Below are 13,305 nucleotides of genomic sequence, written 5' to 3' on the forward strand. Positions count from 1 at the left end.
AGCTGTTTTCCGTAGCAGTTGTATAATTTTATACTGCAACCAGCACTGTATGAGAGTTCTGATTTTTCCACATCCTCACCCATATCTATGACCTGTCTTTTACGTTATACTTTCTACCCGAGTCTGTTACGGTAGTTCTGTCTTTTTAGGAATAGGTCCATTTTCACCTAGGTTATATAATTTGTTGGCAATTTTTTATAGTATTCACTCACAATCTTCTCATTATAGGAAGGTATGTAGAAATGCCCCATGCTTTCTTATTTTAATAATTTCTGTCTTTACTCTTCTTTACTTGTTGAGTTTAGCTACAAGATTTGTCCATTTTGTTGACATTTTTAAAGAACCAGCTTTTAGATTTGTTGTCTCTATTTTTAATTTCCTGTTTTATACATTTCTCTTTTAATCTTTGTTATTTCCTATTTATACTTTTTTTTGGTGTAGTTTACTCTTCTATTTCTATTTTCTTAAGGTGGGAGGTTACATTATTGATTTACAATCTTTCCTATTTTTAATATAGGTGTTTACAATTATACATTTCCCTCTAAGGACTATAATAGCCTTGGTATGTTCTGTTTTGATTTTTACATATCTCGGAGTATTCTCTAATTTTCCTGTGATTTCTCTTTTCATCCACTGCTTAAGAGAGTATTGTTTAATTTTCACATAGTTCTGAATCTTCTAAATTTTCTTCTGTTATTGATTTCTGTTTTTATTCTATTGCGATGAGAGAACATACTTTGTATGATCTTAGTCTTTTTAAATGTATTAAGATTTATTTTGTGGCCTATGATATGGTAGATCCTGGAGAAGTTTGCATGTACATTTGAGAAGGATGTATACTCTGCTGTTGTTTGGTTTGAATGTTCATATTATCTATTAGAGCTAGTTGGTTAATAGTGATGTTCAACACTTGCGTATCCTTGGTTCTATTAATTATTGAGTGGAGTATTGAAATCTCTCACTATTCCTATTTTTATAACATTTATTGAAATATAATTCACATACCATACAATTTTCTCATTTAAGGTGTTTAATTTAGTAGTTGTTACTTTATTCACAAAGTTGTGCAACCATCACCAAAATCAATTTTAAAACATTTTTATCAGCTCAAAAAGAAGCCCTATATCCTTTAGCTATCATCTTTTTTATTCACCCATTTTTTCTAGTTGTAGGCAACCACTAATTCACATTCTACTGATATCAATTTGCCTATTCTATACAATTTATATAGATGGAATCATACAATATATGGCTTCTTATGTCTGGCTTTATCTTGTTTGAGCTCAAATTCAGGCTCATGTACCTGATGTACAGCTAAAGCCAAACACTGTGACACCAGTGCTTGGAGATAAAGAAGGGTTTATTCGATTTGGCTAAAGTTAAAAGAAGGGAGAGCAGAGTCTCTCATATCTCTTTTTAAAAAATGAAGCAAGGAGCTTTTGTGTAGCTAGAGAATTAAGAGGGGGACGGAGAAGGTATTTCAGAGAACTGAAGGGGGAAGTTTGTGTTGCTTTTAGTCCCAGATAACACCTTGAGAAACCAGACTTATGGGCATCAGGAGCTAGTCACAGCTTTTTCAAGGGCATTCATTCCTTCTGTAAAATAAGAGACCTTGGAGTTATTATCTTCTCCTGCTTGACAAATAGTATATCAGCAGGTAGTAATTACTGTGAGAACAAATGATACTAGGCAGGAAGCAAGGGTTATCATGTGCAAGCAAGGGCCTATTCAAATTTTACATTATTTCAGTCATTAAAAAAATGCCAGCGTACTAAAATCTCAAAGGCCTGACTACACTTTCACTTACCATAATATTTTCAAAATTTATCCATGATGTAGCATATATCAGTATTACTGTAAGAACTTTGAAAATTTACCCTTCCATAAAGTCAATGAAAAAACTGCCAAAAATGGTCAGGAATCACTATTTTCATACCACTGGTTATAGAACTTAATCTTCTAATGATTAATATAAATCCCTAGGGCTATTAATTGATGGCCCAAGGAAGTCACAAGTTTTCTAAGCCATGACTTCCTCATCTTTGAAAAGATTGAAGGTCTAATAAAAAGTATTTACCTGACAACTATAAAAATATGAAATATTTTATTGAGACCCCTCTGTGCACATTGAGGGACACTTATAATTTCTCTACAAAACTCTGGAAAATATCCCAAAGCTTACAACGATGTAGGGAATGTATATTCAAGAAAAACAGCCAAATCTCAGTAAGAACACCAAATTTTGTAGCATTTTAATTTGCCTTAGTCCCATTTTCCACTCTTAGCTCAGCAGTAGCCTGAGACAAATAACAGTCCATGTTTCCCATGTAGCCTACTCCAAAAGAAGCAGAATGGACCTGGAGCTCTTTCAAAGCCTCATTTCCAAATAATTGTCGTCATTTAACCTCTGAAGGTTCTCTAGAAGACCCCAGTTAAAAAGATGACTCTGATCGCATTCAGTGTGAACAGCTTTCCTCCTGACAAAGAATGGGTGGGTGGGGTGTCAAAAATAATTATAGGCCAATGTTTTAACTTAATAGCTGCCTGAGATGACAGATTCCGATTTAGGCCAGACAATGTATCAACCAAATGGCTTAGAGAAAAAGTCTGGAGAATGAGATATTCATAAGTTTTGAAGAGCTCCGACATGTTCCTGGGAATCTGGAGGTCACATGCATTCACAGAGCTGTGTGCACGCTCAGGGAAAAACAGAAAAGCCTAAACTCTCACCTCTGGCTATTTGAGGCTGAGCAAGAAGATAGTAAATGTTAAGATGATACTGTTCCTTGCAGCATTATTAATAATAGCTAACAAATAGAAACAACCTAAATGTCTATTAGTTGATAAATGGATAAAGGATAAACAAATAGTGATGTATATATGCAATGAAATATTATTCAGCCACAAAAAGGAAAGAAATATTGACACATACTACAACATGATGAACTTTGAAAACATTATGCTTAGTGAAAGAAGCCAGAAGACCACATGTTATATGATTCCATTTATTTGAAATATCTGGAATAGGCAAATATGGAGAGCTAAGAAGTAGCGTACTGGTTATTTAGGATTGGGGAAAAAAGAGAATATGAAAGTAATTGGATAAAGTATATGGATAAAGTAAAGTATATGGATTTCTTTGTAAAGTAATGAAAATGTACAATTGTGGTGATTGTTGCACATATCTGTGAATATACTAAAAACATTAAATTGTACACTTTGAATCATATGGTATGTGAATTGTATCTCAATAAATCTTTTAAAATAATATTGGTATAAGGAAAACTCACAGACATATAGTCATATCTGCATAAATGTTGCTGATAATGCATTGACTTATTGTTGACAGACTACTTTAACAAAAATCACTCTCTATTCAAATTAATAAAGTATACTACCAACATAAAAATTGATTTAAATAGTATGGTAAAATTTAAGAGATATATAATATTTTATTTATTTATTTTTTAATTGATATATAATAATTGTACATGTTTCTGGGGGTACATGTGATATTTTGATACATGCACGTAATATGTAATGAGCTAAATAACATTTTTGGGTGTTAAAAGAACCTAATATTACATAAAACATTTGATCTCACTTATTAAATTTTGATCTCACTTATTATTAAATTTAACAAAGTAAAATATATTTAAAGTAAATTTTATTAAAATTAATTTGTAATTAAAACAATGTGTTTTCCTACCCTCATACACTAAAATCTCTATTGCAAAAGTAAATACCAAGGAATAGGAATATGGTAAAGCAGACAATATTGACTAACTTTTCCAGTTTGGATGATCAATTCTTTGACTTAAGGGATTATAATTATAATTCATTTGAAATGTGTGAAAATGAGCCCCAGATCATAATAACAAGATGTAAATGTCATCTTTTGTTCCAGTAATATTAAGTGTATAATGACTTTGGGTAGTTCTTTATAGTCACCTATGTGTCATCATAGACTCAAACAGAATTAGCTCACAGAGTAAACCACTAAAATCCATACTGTAAAAGAAAATGTGGCTTTGTCATAAACACATCTTTTAGAAAGTTTGTTGAATGTTTTTAGTAGGTATTAAATAATTATGTATCAAACTTCCCCCAATCAATTTTGCTATGGTTTGAATGTGTCCTCCAAATTTCATGTGTTAGAAACTTAATCCCCAAATTGTGTTTAGAGGTAAGGTCTTTAGGACATAATTAAGATTAGATAAGGTCATTAGAGTGGGGTCCCCATGATGGGACTGGTGGCTTTATAACAAGAGGGAGAGAAATCTGAGCTATAGGCACAGTCTTGCCCTCTCACCATATAATGCCCTCCACCATGTTATGACACAGCAGAAAGGCCCTCAAGAGATGCTGACACCATGCTCTTAGACTTCCCAGCTCTAGAACCATGAGCAAAATAAACCTCTATTATAAATTACCCAGTCTGTGGTATTCTGTTATAGCAACGTAAAACAGACTAAGATAGATATCAAATGTAAAATTTTTGTAGAATTTTACATGGCGTATATTTTCCAACAAGCTCTCTCATAAAATAATATGTGTTTAGAGAAATCAGAATAATCCTAATCTTTCATTTATATATAAATGGATATGTTATTTTATTAATTTTCTCTGTGTATTTGTTTAAATAACAAAATGGATTTCAAGAGGTGTAGTATTGCTATGAACTGATGTGTATTCCTCCAAAATTTATATGTTGAATTCCTAACCCTCAGTGTGATACCACAACTTGGAGATTTGGAAAATTCTCAGCCTATCCATATTACAAATAATGAGAAAGCTTGTTCTGAAGAGAACATTAAGAATGGGGCAGAACAATCATTTGCAAAGGAGATTAGTGTGGGTGTGAACTAGGGACCTAATCAGCCTTCTCAATGGAAGCCTGGAAGGAATAGATTGGATTATTCCAGGAGAAAGCAGTTGAGACCGACAGAAACAGAGAAACAACTATATTAGTTGTATATATTTATAGGGTACATGTGATCATTGATATATCAATGATATATGCCTATCATTTGATATAGGCATATAATATGTATTAATCAAATCAGGGTAATTGGAATATCCATCACCTCAAGCATTTATTATTTCTTTGTGTTAGTAACATTCCAATTCCACTCGTTTAATTATTTTGAAGGATACTATAACTTATTGTTGAGTATAGTCACTTTGTTGTGGTATCAAGTATTATTCAAGTATTGTTGTTCAAGTATTAAGTATTGTTGTGTTATCAAGTATTGTTTATTCTATCTTACCTATATTTTTTCACTCATTAACAATCACCACTTTATCCCCACCCTTCCCCTTCCTTTCTTAGCTTCTGGTAACCATCATTCTGCTCTGTCTCCATGAGATGAATTGTTTTAATATTTAGCTCCCACATGTGAGTGAGAACATGCGAGATTTTTCTTTCTCTGCTTGGCTTACTTCACTTAACATAATGTTCTTCAGTTATATCCATGTTGTTTCAAATAGCAGGATTTCATTCTTTTTTATGGCTATATAATATTCCACTGTATATAGGTACCATGGTTTCTTTACCCATTCATCTGTTGGTGGACACTTAGTTGATTCCAAATTGTGGCTCTTGTGAATATTGCTGCAATAAACATAGGAGTGCAGGTATGTATCTTTTCGTTATACTGATTTCCCTTCTTTTGTATGTATACCTAGAGAGTTTTTGTCCTGAAATCTATTTTATCTGATAGAAATGTAGCTATTCCTGTTTTTTTTTAGTTTCCACTTGCATAGAATATAACTTTTTCATCTTTTTATTTTCAGTCTATGTGTGTCTTCATAGATGAAGTGTGTTTCTACTAAAAAACATATAGTTGGGTCTTATTTTTTGATCCATTCAGCCACTCCACGTCTTTTGATTGGAGACTTAAGTCCATTTATATTCAATGTTGTTATTCATAAGTAAGGATTTACTACTGCCATGTTATTATTTAATTTTTTTTTGTTTTGTAGTCCTCTCTTTCTTCCTTCCTTCCTGTCTTCGTTTGTGTAAAAGTTATTTTCTCTGGTAGTATGTTTTAACTTCTTGCTTTATATTTTTTGTTGTATCTGTTGTAGGTTTTTTTTATTTGAGGTTACCATGAGGCTTGCAACAAAACATTTTATAACCAACTATTAGTTTTTCAAAAAGCAAAAAATGTAGACTAATAGAAGGCTAAAATTAATCACTGTTTCCCTCCTCTTCCTAGTTGATATTCCTCCTACATATTACATATTATTTGAGACAGCTAAAGTCTATTATTTTTCCTCTTCAATTTTTTATAAATATATATATATATATTTCTAGAAATTTTACTCGTGTTTTATAATCTTTTTTTTAATGAAGCCTGGTTCTTTTGGGGCCTTTAAATTTCTTCTTTTGTATCTTTAATAATTTTAAACATACATTCTTTGAAATCACATATTCTGAGGTTTCTAATCTTCCTGTTTATTTCTGTTTACTCTCAGCCAGGGTGGGATGTTTCTAAGAATGTTTAGAATTTTGATTCTCAGCTCAGCTTTAGTAAGGTATGTTTTCTTCTGTGATTATTCCTTGAAGCCTGTGTTTGGGAGCATGCCTCCAACCTGTTTTCTGTTTGCCTTTGCTACCTATCAATGGTCAATATTTATGTTAATTCTCAGAATTAGGGCTTCCTGGCCCACATTGATAAATTCAGAATTTCAAACCCACGGGAGCCATAGTCACAGACATACACATTCTCAGTAGAGAGAATTGAGAATATTTTTTACTCTACCCCAATCCCAATCAGAAACAAACTTCCCCCATTGCCTTTCTGTCCTATCAAACGTTTTTTTAGTCTACCCTTTAACTGAAGTTACAACACTTCAAATAACTCTCAAACTGGTGTCTTTGGGTCCAAAACCAAAGTTTCAGCTCCTGCATCTACAGTTCCTGATGCTGCTGGCCCTGACAATTCCCATGCTGAGTGCCAGCCACACCTTCAATCCCATGCTCCACTGCTCTTTAGTCACCTCTGTCATCCCAGCACTTGAGTAGTTCCCTTTCCTTCTTAGATTTTCAACAATACATTGAAAAGAATATTTGATATTATATATTATCTACTGTAAAATTTCTGTGCAATAGGGAAGGTTTTCATGTCATATAGTCTGCCAGGTTGCCAGTCTTTCAGTCTTTTTACAGTTTAAAAAAAATTTTTAAGTATATTAATGGCTGTAAAATGTAGTATCAGGAATTGGGGAAACTATTAAAAATGCTATGAGTGAAGAGTACCGTGGATGTATTATAGCCTATAAATCTCAGGATGAATTTTCAGCGCTTGTTTCCTTCTTTTTCTAAATTACAGAAAGAACAAAGGAAATCATGCTAATGTTGTATACAAGCATGACATTCCAATATTATTCCAATTCATTTTCCCACTTAATATTTTTTTTTTTTTTTGAGACAGTGTCTCGCTTTGTTGCTTAGGCTAGAGTGAGTGCTGTGGCGTCAGCCTAGCTCACAGCAACCTCAAACTCCTGGGCTCAAACAATCCTTCTGCCTCAGCCTCCCAAGTAGCTGGGACTACAGGCATGTGCCACCATGCTCGGCTAATTTTTTCTATATATATTAGTTGGCCAATTAATTTCTTTCTATTTATAGTAGAGACGGGGTCTCACTCTTGCTCAGGCTGGTTTTGAACTCCTGACCTCGAGCAATCTGCCCACCTCGGCCTCCCAGAGAGCTAGGATTACAGGCGTGAGCCACCGCGCCCGGCTCCCACTTAATATTTTTCATTGCTTCATGATTATGTATATTTGGTGGCTAAGACAAAGAAAACTTCCAGGATTAAAGAATTAATCATCAAATGATTAAGGAGTAATCATTAAGAATATTATTGCCCTCAGTTGGGGTAAGCCAGTCTTGGGGCCCGCAATGGCAGAATTATCACATATATACCATAACAGTTATCTTTCCTCTTGTCTTAGGTTTCCAAATTTTTCTGCATAATAACCCCTTACGAGTATTTTTTTGTTTTTCAAGTAAATGCTTTACTTCAAGCATTTGTTGGGTATCTTCTGTGTGCCAGGGACCATGGTAGATAATGGGACACAGCAGTGAACCAGACACAGGTATAGTTTTACTCTTATGGAGCTTATTTCTGGTAAAAGACAGAATAAATAAATTTTCAACAAAATAAACAAAATAATTTAAGATTATAGAGAGTGCATTATAATTAATAATAAAGGGAAAGGGAGGTTAGCTTTAGATAATCATCAAGGAATACATTTCTGAGGAGGTGACATATTAACACCAAGGCATGAAGGGTAAGAAGTAGCATAACAAAATAGCCAAATCACTTTCAGGTATACTAGGATATCTCTTGTACTCTTAAAGCTCATAAATATACTTCCCTATACTACAGAGTAAGGAGAATAAATATTAATGGGGAAAAGTTACTATAGACAGCATATGATGATAATAATAGAATAGCTATGTACAGGGCATCTTCTAAGTACTTTATGTGTATTCATTTAATTTTTTACATCATCCCTTGAGATAATATACTATTAATTATTACAGAAATTAACTTGCACAAGTACATACACCTAGTGAATGGCTCAGCTGCTATATGTCTTCCCAAAAGTTTATTTTGATTCATTGTATTTATTTTTTTAAAAAAATTGATTTCATTTTTCAGTAAGTAAGATTAGGTTATATTTACACAGTAGAAGCATTTATAAAATAGTTTAGTATTTTCTTGTTTGATCTTCATAAAAAACAATGACATAGTTATTATTCTCATTTAGAAAATAATTTAATTGTTTCTTCCAGATAAATGAATCTTCTGGGTCACAGTAATACATAGTTTTAAGAAGGAAGGAAAGTTTTTTTAGTGTTCTAGGATTAGAATAGTGTATGGGTTAAATGATTAAAACTTTAGTCATTGGATAATATTCTTTGTTATTTACTTTAAAAAATTATATTTATGTATTAATTTACTCTTGCTCTTTCCATAACAGCTTTGAGGCTTTTAATGTTTATTATCATGGATTATCTTTTTAGATTCTTTGATAGTAGAGAAATGCTCTAGAATTATACTCAAATGTTAGCTAATTGGTTTTGTATATTTATATTCTTGATGTTTTTAACAACAAAAAATACCACTTTGTACTAATAATTAAAAACAAATATGCTTAAAACTCATTATATGAGCCAAGTGTTGAAGTAGGCAATAAAAATTTACAAACGAGGATTCATGATAGCTATACCTCATTTATCTGCTTTTAAGTCTTTTCTCAACAATGCTAATATATAAGCTTTTTAGTCATAAGTTCCCCATGATAGACTCAAGAATTATTAAACAGCAGCTATTGTAGACCCTAGCAACAGTTGTAGTGCGATATTAGCTACAGCTGTATTGTTGCCTAAAGTACACATTGGAGAATTCTTTAATTAATCATCTTCAGAACAAGGAATATCACAAACTGGAATCTATAAATAAAGTATTTAAGTACATATTTATTTATCATATCAAATTAAACTTAAGGCACTTAAAATATTGTAACATTTTATAGCACTTTATATTTGCAAAGCATTGTCACGTACTTTCACAATTTAATACATATAGAATCTACATGAGTTTATTTGGATAGGAATTATTATCCTATTTTTATATGGAAGAAAACAGAACCTGCATGAGTAAATGACCCTACGTACTACCTATGGTAGTTCTTCTTTTAGTTTTTTGAGGAATTTCTGTACTATTTTCCATAGTTGCTGTATATTTCCACAAAAAGTGTATACATTCTTTTTTCCCCACATTCTTACCTGCATCTGTTATTTTCTGTCATTTTGATAATAGCCATTTTAACTGAGATGAGATGATATCTCACTGTAGTTTTGATTTGCATTTCCCTAATGATTAATAATGTTGAACATTTCATCATATAACAGTTGGACATTTGTATGTCTTTTATTTTTTTGAGAAATTTCTGTTCAGATCATTTGCCTGTTTTTAACTGAATTAATTAATTTGGTTTTGCTGTTGAGTTGTTTGAGTTCCTTATATATTCTGTTTGTCAGATGGATACTTTGCAAACATTTTTTCTGATTCTGTAGGTTGTCTCTTTGTAGATTGTTTCCTTTGCTGTCAGAAGCTTTTTAGCTTGATAGAATACCATTTGCCTATTTTTGCCTTTGTTGCTGGTGCTTTTGAAATCTTACTAAAAAATCTTTCCAAGACCAATATCCTAAAGTATCTTCCTAATGTTTCTTCTAGTAGTTTCATAGTTTCAGATCTTAATTTAAGTATTTAATGCATTTTGATTTGATTTATTTACCCATTCTTGAGACTTTAGTGAGCCATTGATTAATAGTCCTAGGAACATTAATCTGTAGGTTAGGATCTATACCCAGCTATATCAGTCGATAGGTACAAGTTTATAGGTACAAGACAAGTTTTCTAAGTGATGAATTTCTTTTCTTCAAGAAGGTTAAAGATCAAACAAAGATAATTCACATGAAAACTATAAAGCATTTTAGTGAAGCACTTCTGTGCACAATTATGAGGGACACATAATTATTCTGCAGAACTCTCCCCCTGCATCCTACTATGTAGATAGTAGAATTGCCTTTTTGCTTTCCATAGCAAATCATTAGTTTTAAGGTAAAGGGATTTTCATCATTCTGATGAACTTTTATAAATGTGAGAGACCCAGTGCTTTGGAAAATAAACTAAGTGAAATAAATCCACACTTGGAGAAATAAGAATGGAATAGCAGAATATAAAAGACAAAATGAAAATTTATCAAGAAGCCAGGGAGAAAAAACCCTTTAAAGATAATAGCAGTTAAACTGACAAGTGACATGCTAAAAAATACTGTAAAGCACAGAAACTGTAAAAGTGGCCTAATATATTTGAAAAGAACCAGATAGAACTTTTAGAAGTGAGATAATAGAATAAGTAAAATTAAAAACTCACTGACTATAGTGAGGTAGAAGGGAAGAGGGCATTATAATAGTTAACTAGATGATAGAAGAATTTATTTAAAATATGACATAGAGACCAAAAAAAATGAAAAACACAGAAGAAGGTTTATGAGCCATGAAGGAAAAAAGTCTTTCATTAATCAGGGCTCCTGAAGGATAGGAAATAAAATGGTGAGAAAATTTTTTTTCAAGAGCAGTCAGAACAGCAACTGATTTCTCAAAATCAGCAGAAACCATAAGACAGTGGAAAAAGATCTTCAATGTGCTGAGATAAAATGCATCACTATAAATTCTATTCTCTGTGAAAACATTTTTTAAGATTTGGACTCAAAATAGAAAATTTTAGACATCCAAATCTAATGGCATTTTCTACCAGTTGATCCTTGCTAAAGGATACTCTTTTATTGGAGTAAAGGTGATCTGAGTTATAATAAGCAAAATTGAAGAGCAAAAAAGGTGATAGGTATATTGGCTTATAAAGCAGTTGGCTTAGGGTTACTGTCTTTCAGATTAACCTTTAAGTATGATATTCATTGTATATTTTGATAGTTAATATATGAAGTTAAGGAAATTTCCTTCTATCCTTAGCTTTCTATGAGTTTTTAATTGAGAATTGGCCAGTGGCTCATAGGTTTAATCCTAGCACTCTGGGAGGCTGAGGCAAGAAGATTGCTTGAGCTCAGGAGTTTGAGACCAGCCTGAACAAAAGCGACACTCCATCTCTACTAAAAATAGAAAAATTAGCCAGGTGCCATGGGACACACCTGTAGTCCCAGTTACTGGGGAGGCTGAGGCAGGAGGATTGCTTGAGCCCAGGAGTTTGATGTTGCTGTGATCTATGATGATGCCACTGTACTCTGTTCAGGGTGACAGAAAAAAAAAAGAAGAAGAAGAAAAAGAAAAAGAAGAATTGTTAAATTAGCCAAATAATTTTTTTGACATTTATTGAGATTATCGTGGATTTTTTCCCCCTAATTTAATCTGTTTATGTAGTGATTACATTAATAGATTTCCTAGTGCCGACCCATTTGTATATATTCCTGGGATAAACTTTACTTGGTCATATTGTTTTCTTACTATATTTTTAATGACTCCAGGATCTGTAGTGATATCCCATTTCATTTCTGATATTACTGATTTATCTCTTCTTTTTATTTTTCTTAGTCTCACTAGAAGCTTATCATTTTTATTGATTTTTTTCAAGAGCCAGCTTTTGTTTCACTGATTTTCTCTTTTGTTTTCTGTTGTCAGTTTAATTTATTAATGTTTCTGCTCTTTATTGGTTCCTTTTTTTCCTGCTTACTTTGGGTTTATTTTGCTCTTTTAGCTTCTTGCTGTAACATCTTAGAATATTTTTTTTCATGTAACTATTTAGTAGTATAAGTTTTCTTTCCATCACTACTTTAGTTGCATCACATATTATTTTTATATACTATATTTTCCATTTCATTAAACTGAATTTTTTTAATTTCCTCTTAGACTTCCTTTTTTGACTTGTGAGTCAAATAATGGATTGTTTAATTTCTAAGTGTTTGGATATTTTCTTTTTTTGTTGTTGTTGTTATCAAATTTCAGTTTGATTGCGTTATGGTCAGAGACCATACTTTGTATGATTTCAAGTTTATGGAGGTTTGTTTTGTGGCCCAGGATATGGTATATTTTTTTTTTTTTTTTTTTTTTGAGACAGAGTCTCACTTTGTTGCCCAGGCTAGAGTGAGTGCCGTGTTGTCAGCCTGGCTCACAGCAACCTCAATCTCCGGGGCTCAGCGATCCTTCTGCCTCAGCCTCCCGAGTAGCTGGGACTACAGGCATGTGCCACCATGCCCGGCTAATTTTTTGTATATATATTTTTAGTTGGTCAATTAATTTCTTTCTATTTTTGGTAGAGACGGGGTCTCGCTCAGGCTGGTTTCGAACTCCTGACCTTGAGCAATCCACCCGCCTCGGCCTCCCAAAGTGCTAGGATTACAGGCGTGAGCCACCACGCCCGGCCAGGATATGGTATATTTTGATGAATATTTCATGAGAACTTGACCAAAACTGTGATTTCTGCTGGTGTTGAATGAAATGCTCTAAATACAGGCATACCTTGTTTTATTGCACTTCTCAGATATTGAGGTTTTTACAAATTGAAGGTTTGTGGCAACCCTGCGTCAAGCAAGTCTATTGACACCATTTTTTCCAGCAGCATGTGCTCACTTCCCATCTCCTGTTAGCAGTTTTTAGCAATAAAGTATTTTTAAATTAAGGTATTCCATTGGTTTTGTAGACATACTGCTATCACACACTTAATACACAAAGCATATATAAAGTTTCTCTTCATTCTTGAAGATATAGAATTT

At 32.7% G+C, this 13,305-nt stretch overlaps 1 protein-coding gene across 5 annotated transcripts in view; it reads left to right on the forward strand.

Annotated features, from left to right (window-relative positions):
- Positions 1-13,305, forward strand: part of CNTLN (centlein) — a 299,553-nt gene that overhangs the window by 196,544 nt on the left and 89,704 nt on the right. The window lies entirely within an intron of this gene.

This window comes from Microcebus murinus, chromosome 12, assembly GCF_040939455.1.
Source record: "Microcebus murinus isolate Inina chromosome 12, M.murinus_Inina_mat1.0, whole genome shotgun sequence".
Classification (NCBI taxonomy): domain Eukaryota; kingdom Metazoa; phylum Chordata; class Mammalia; order Primates; family Cheirogaleidae; genus Microcebus; species Microcebus murinus.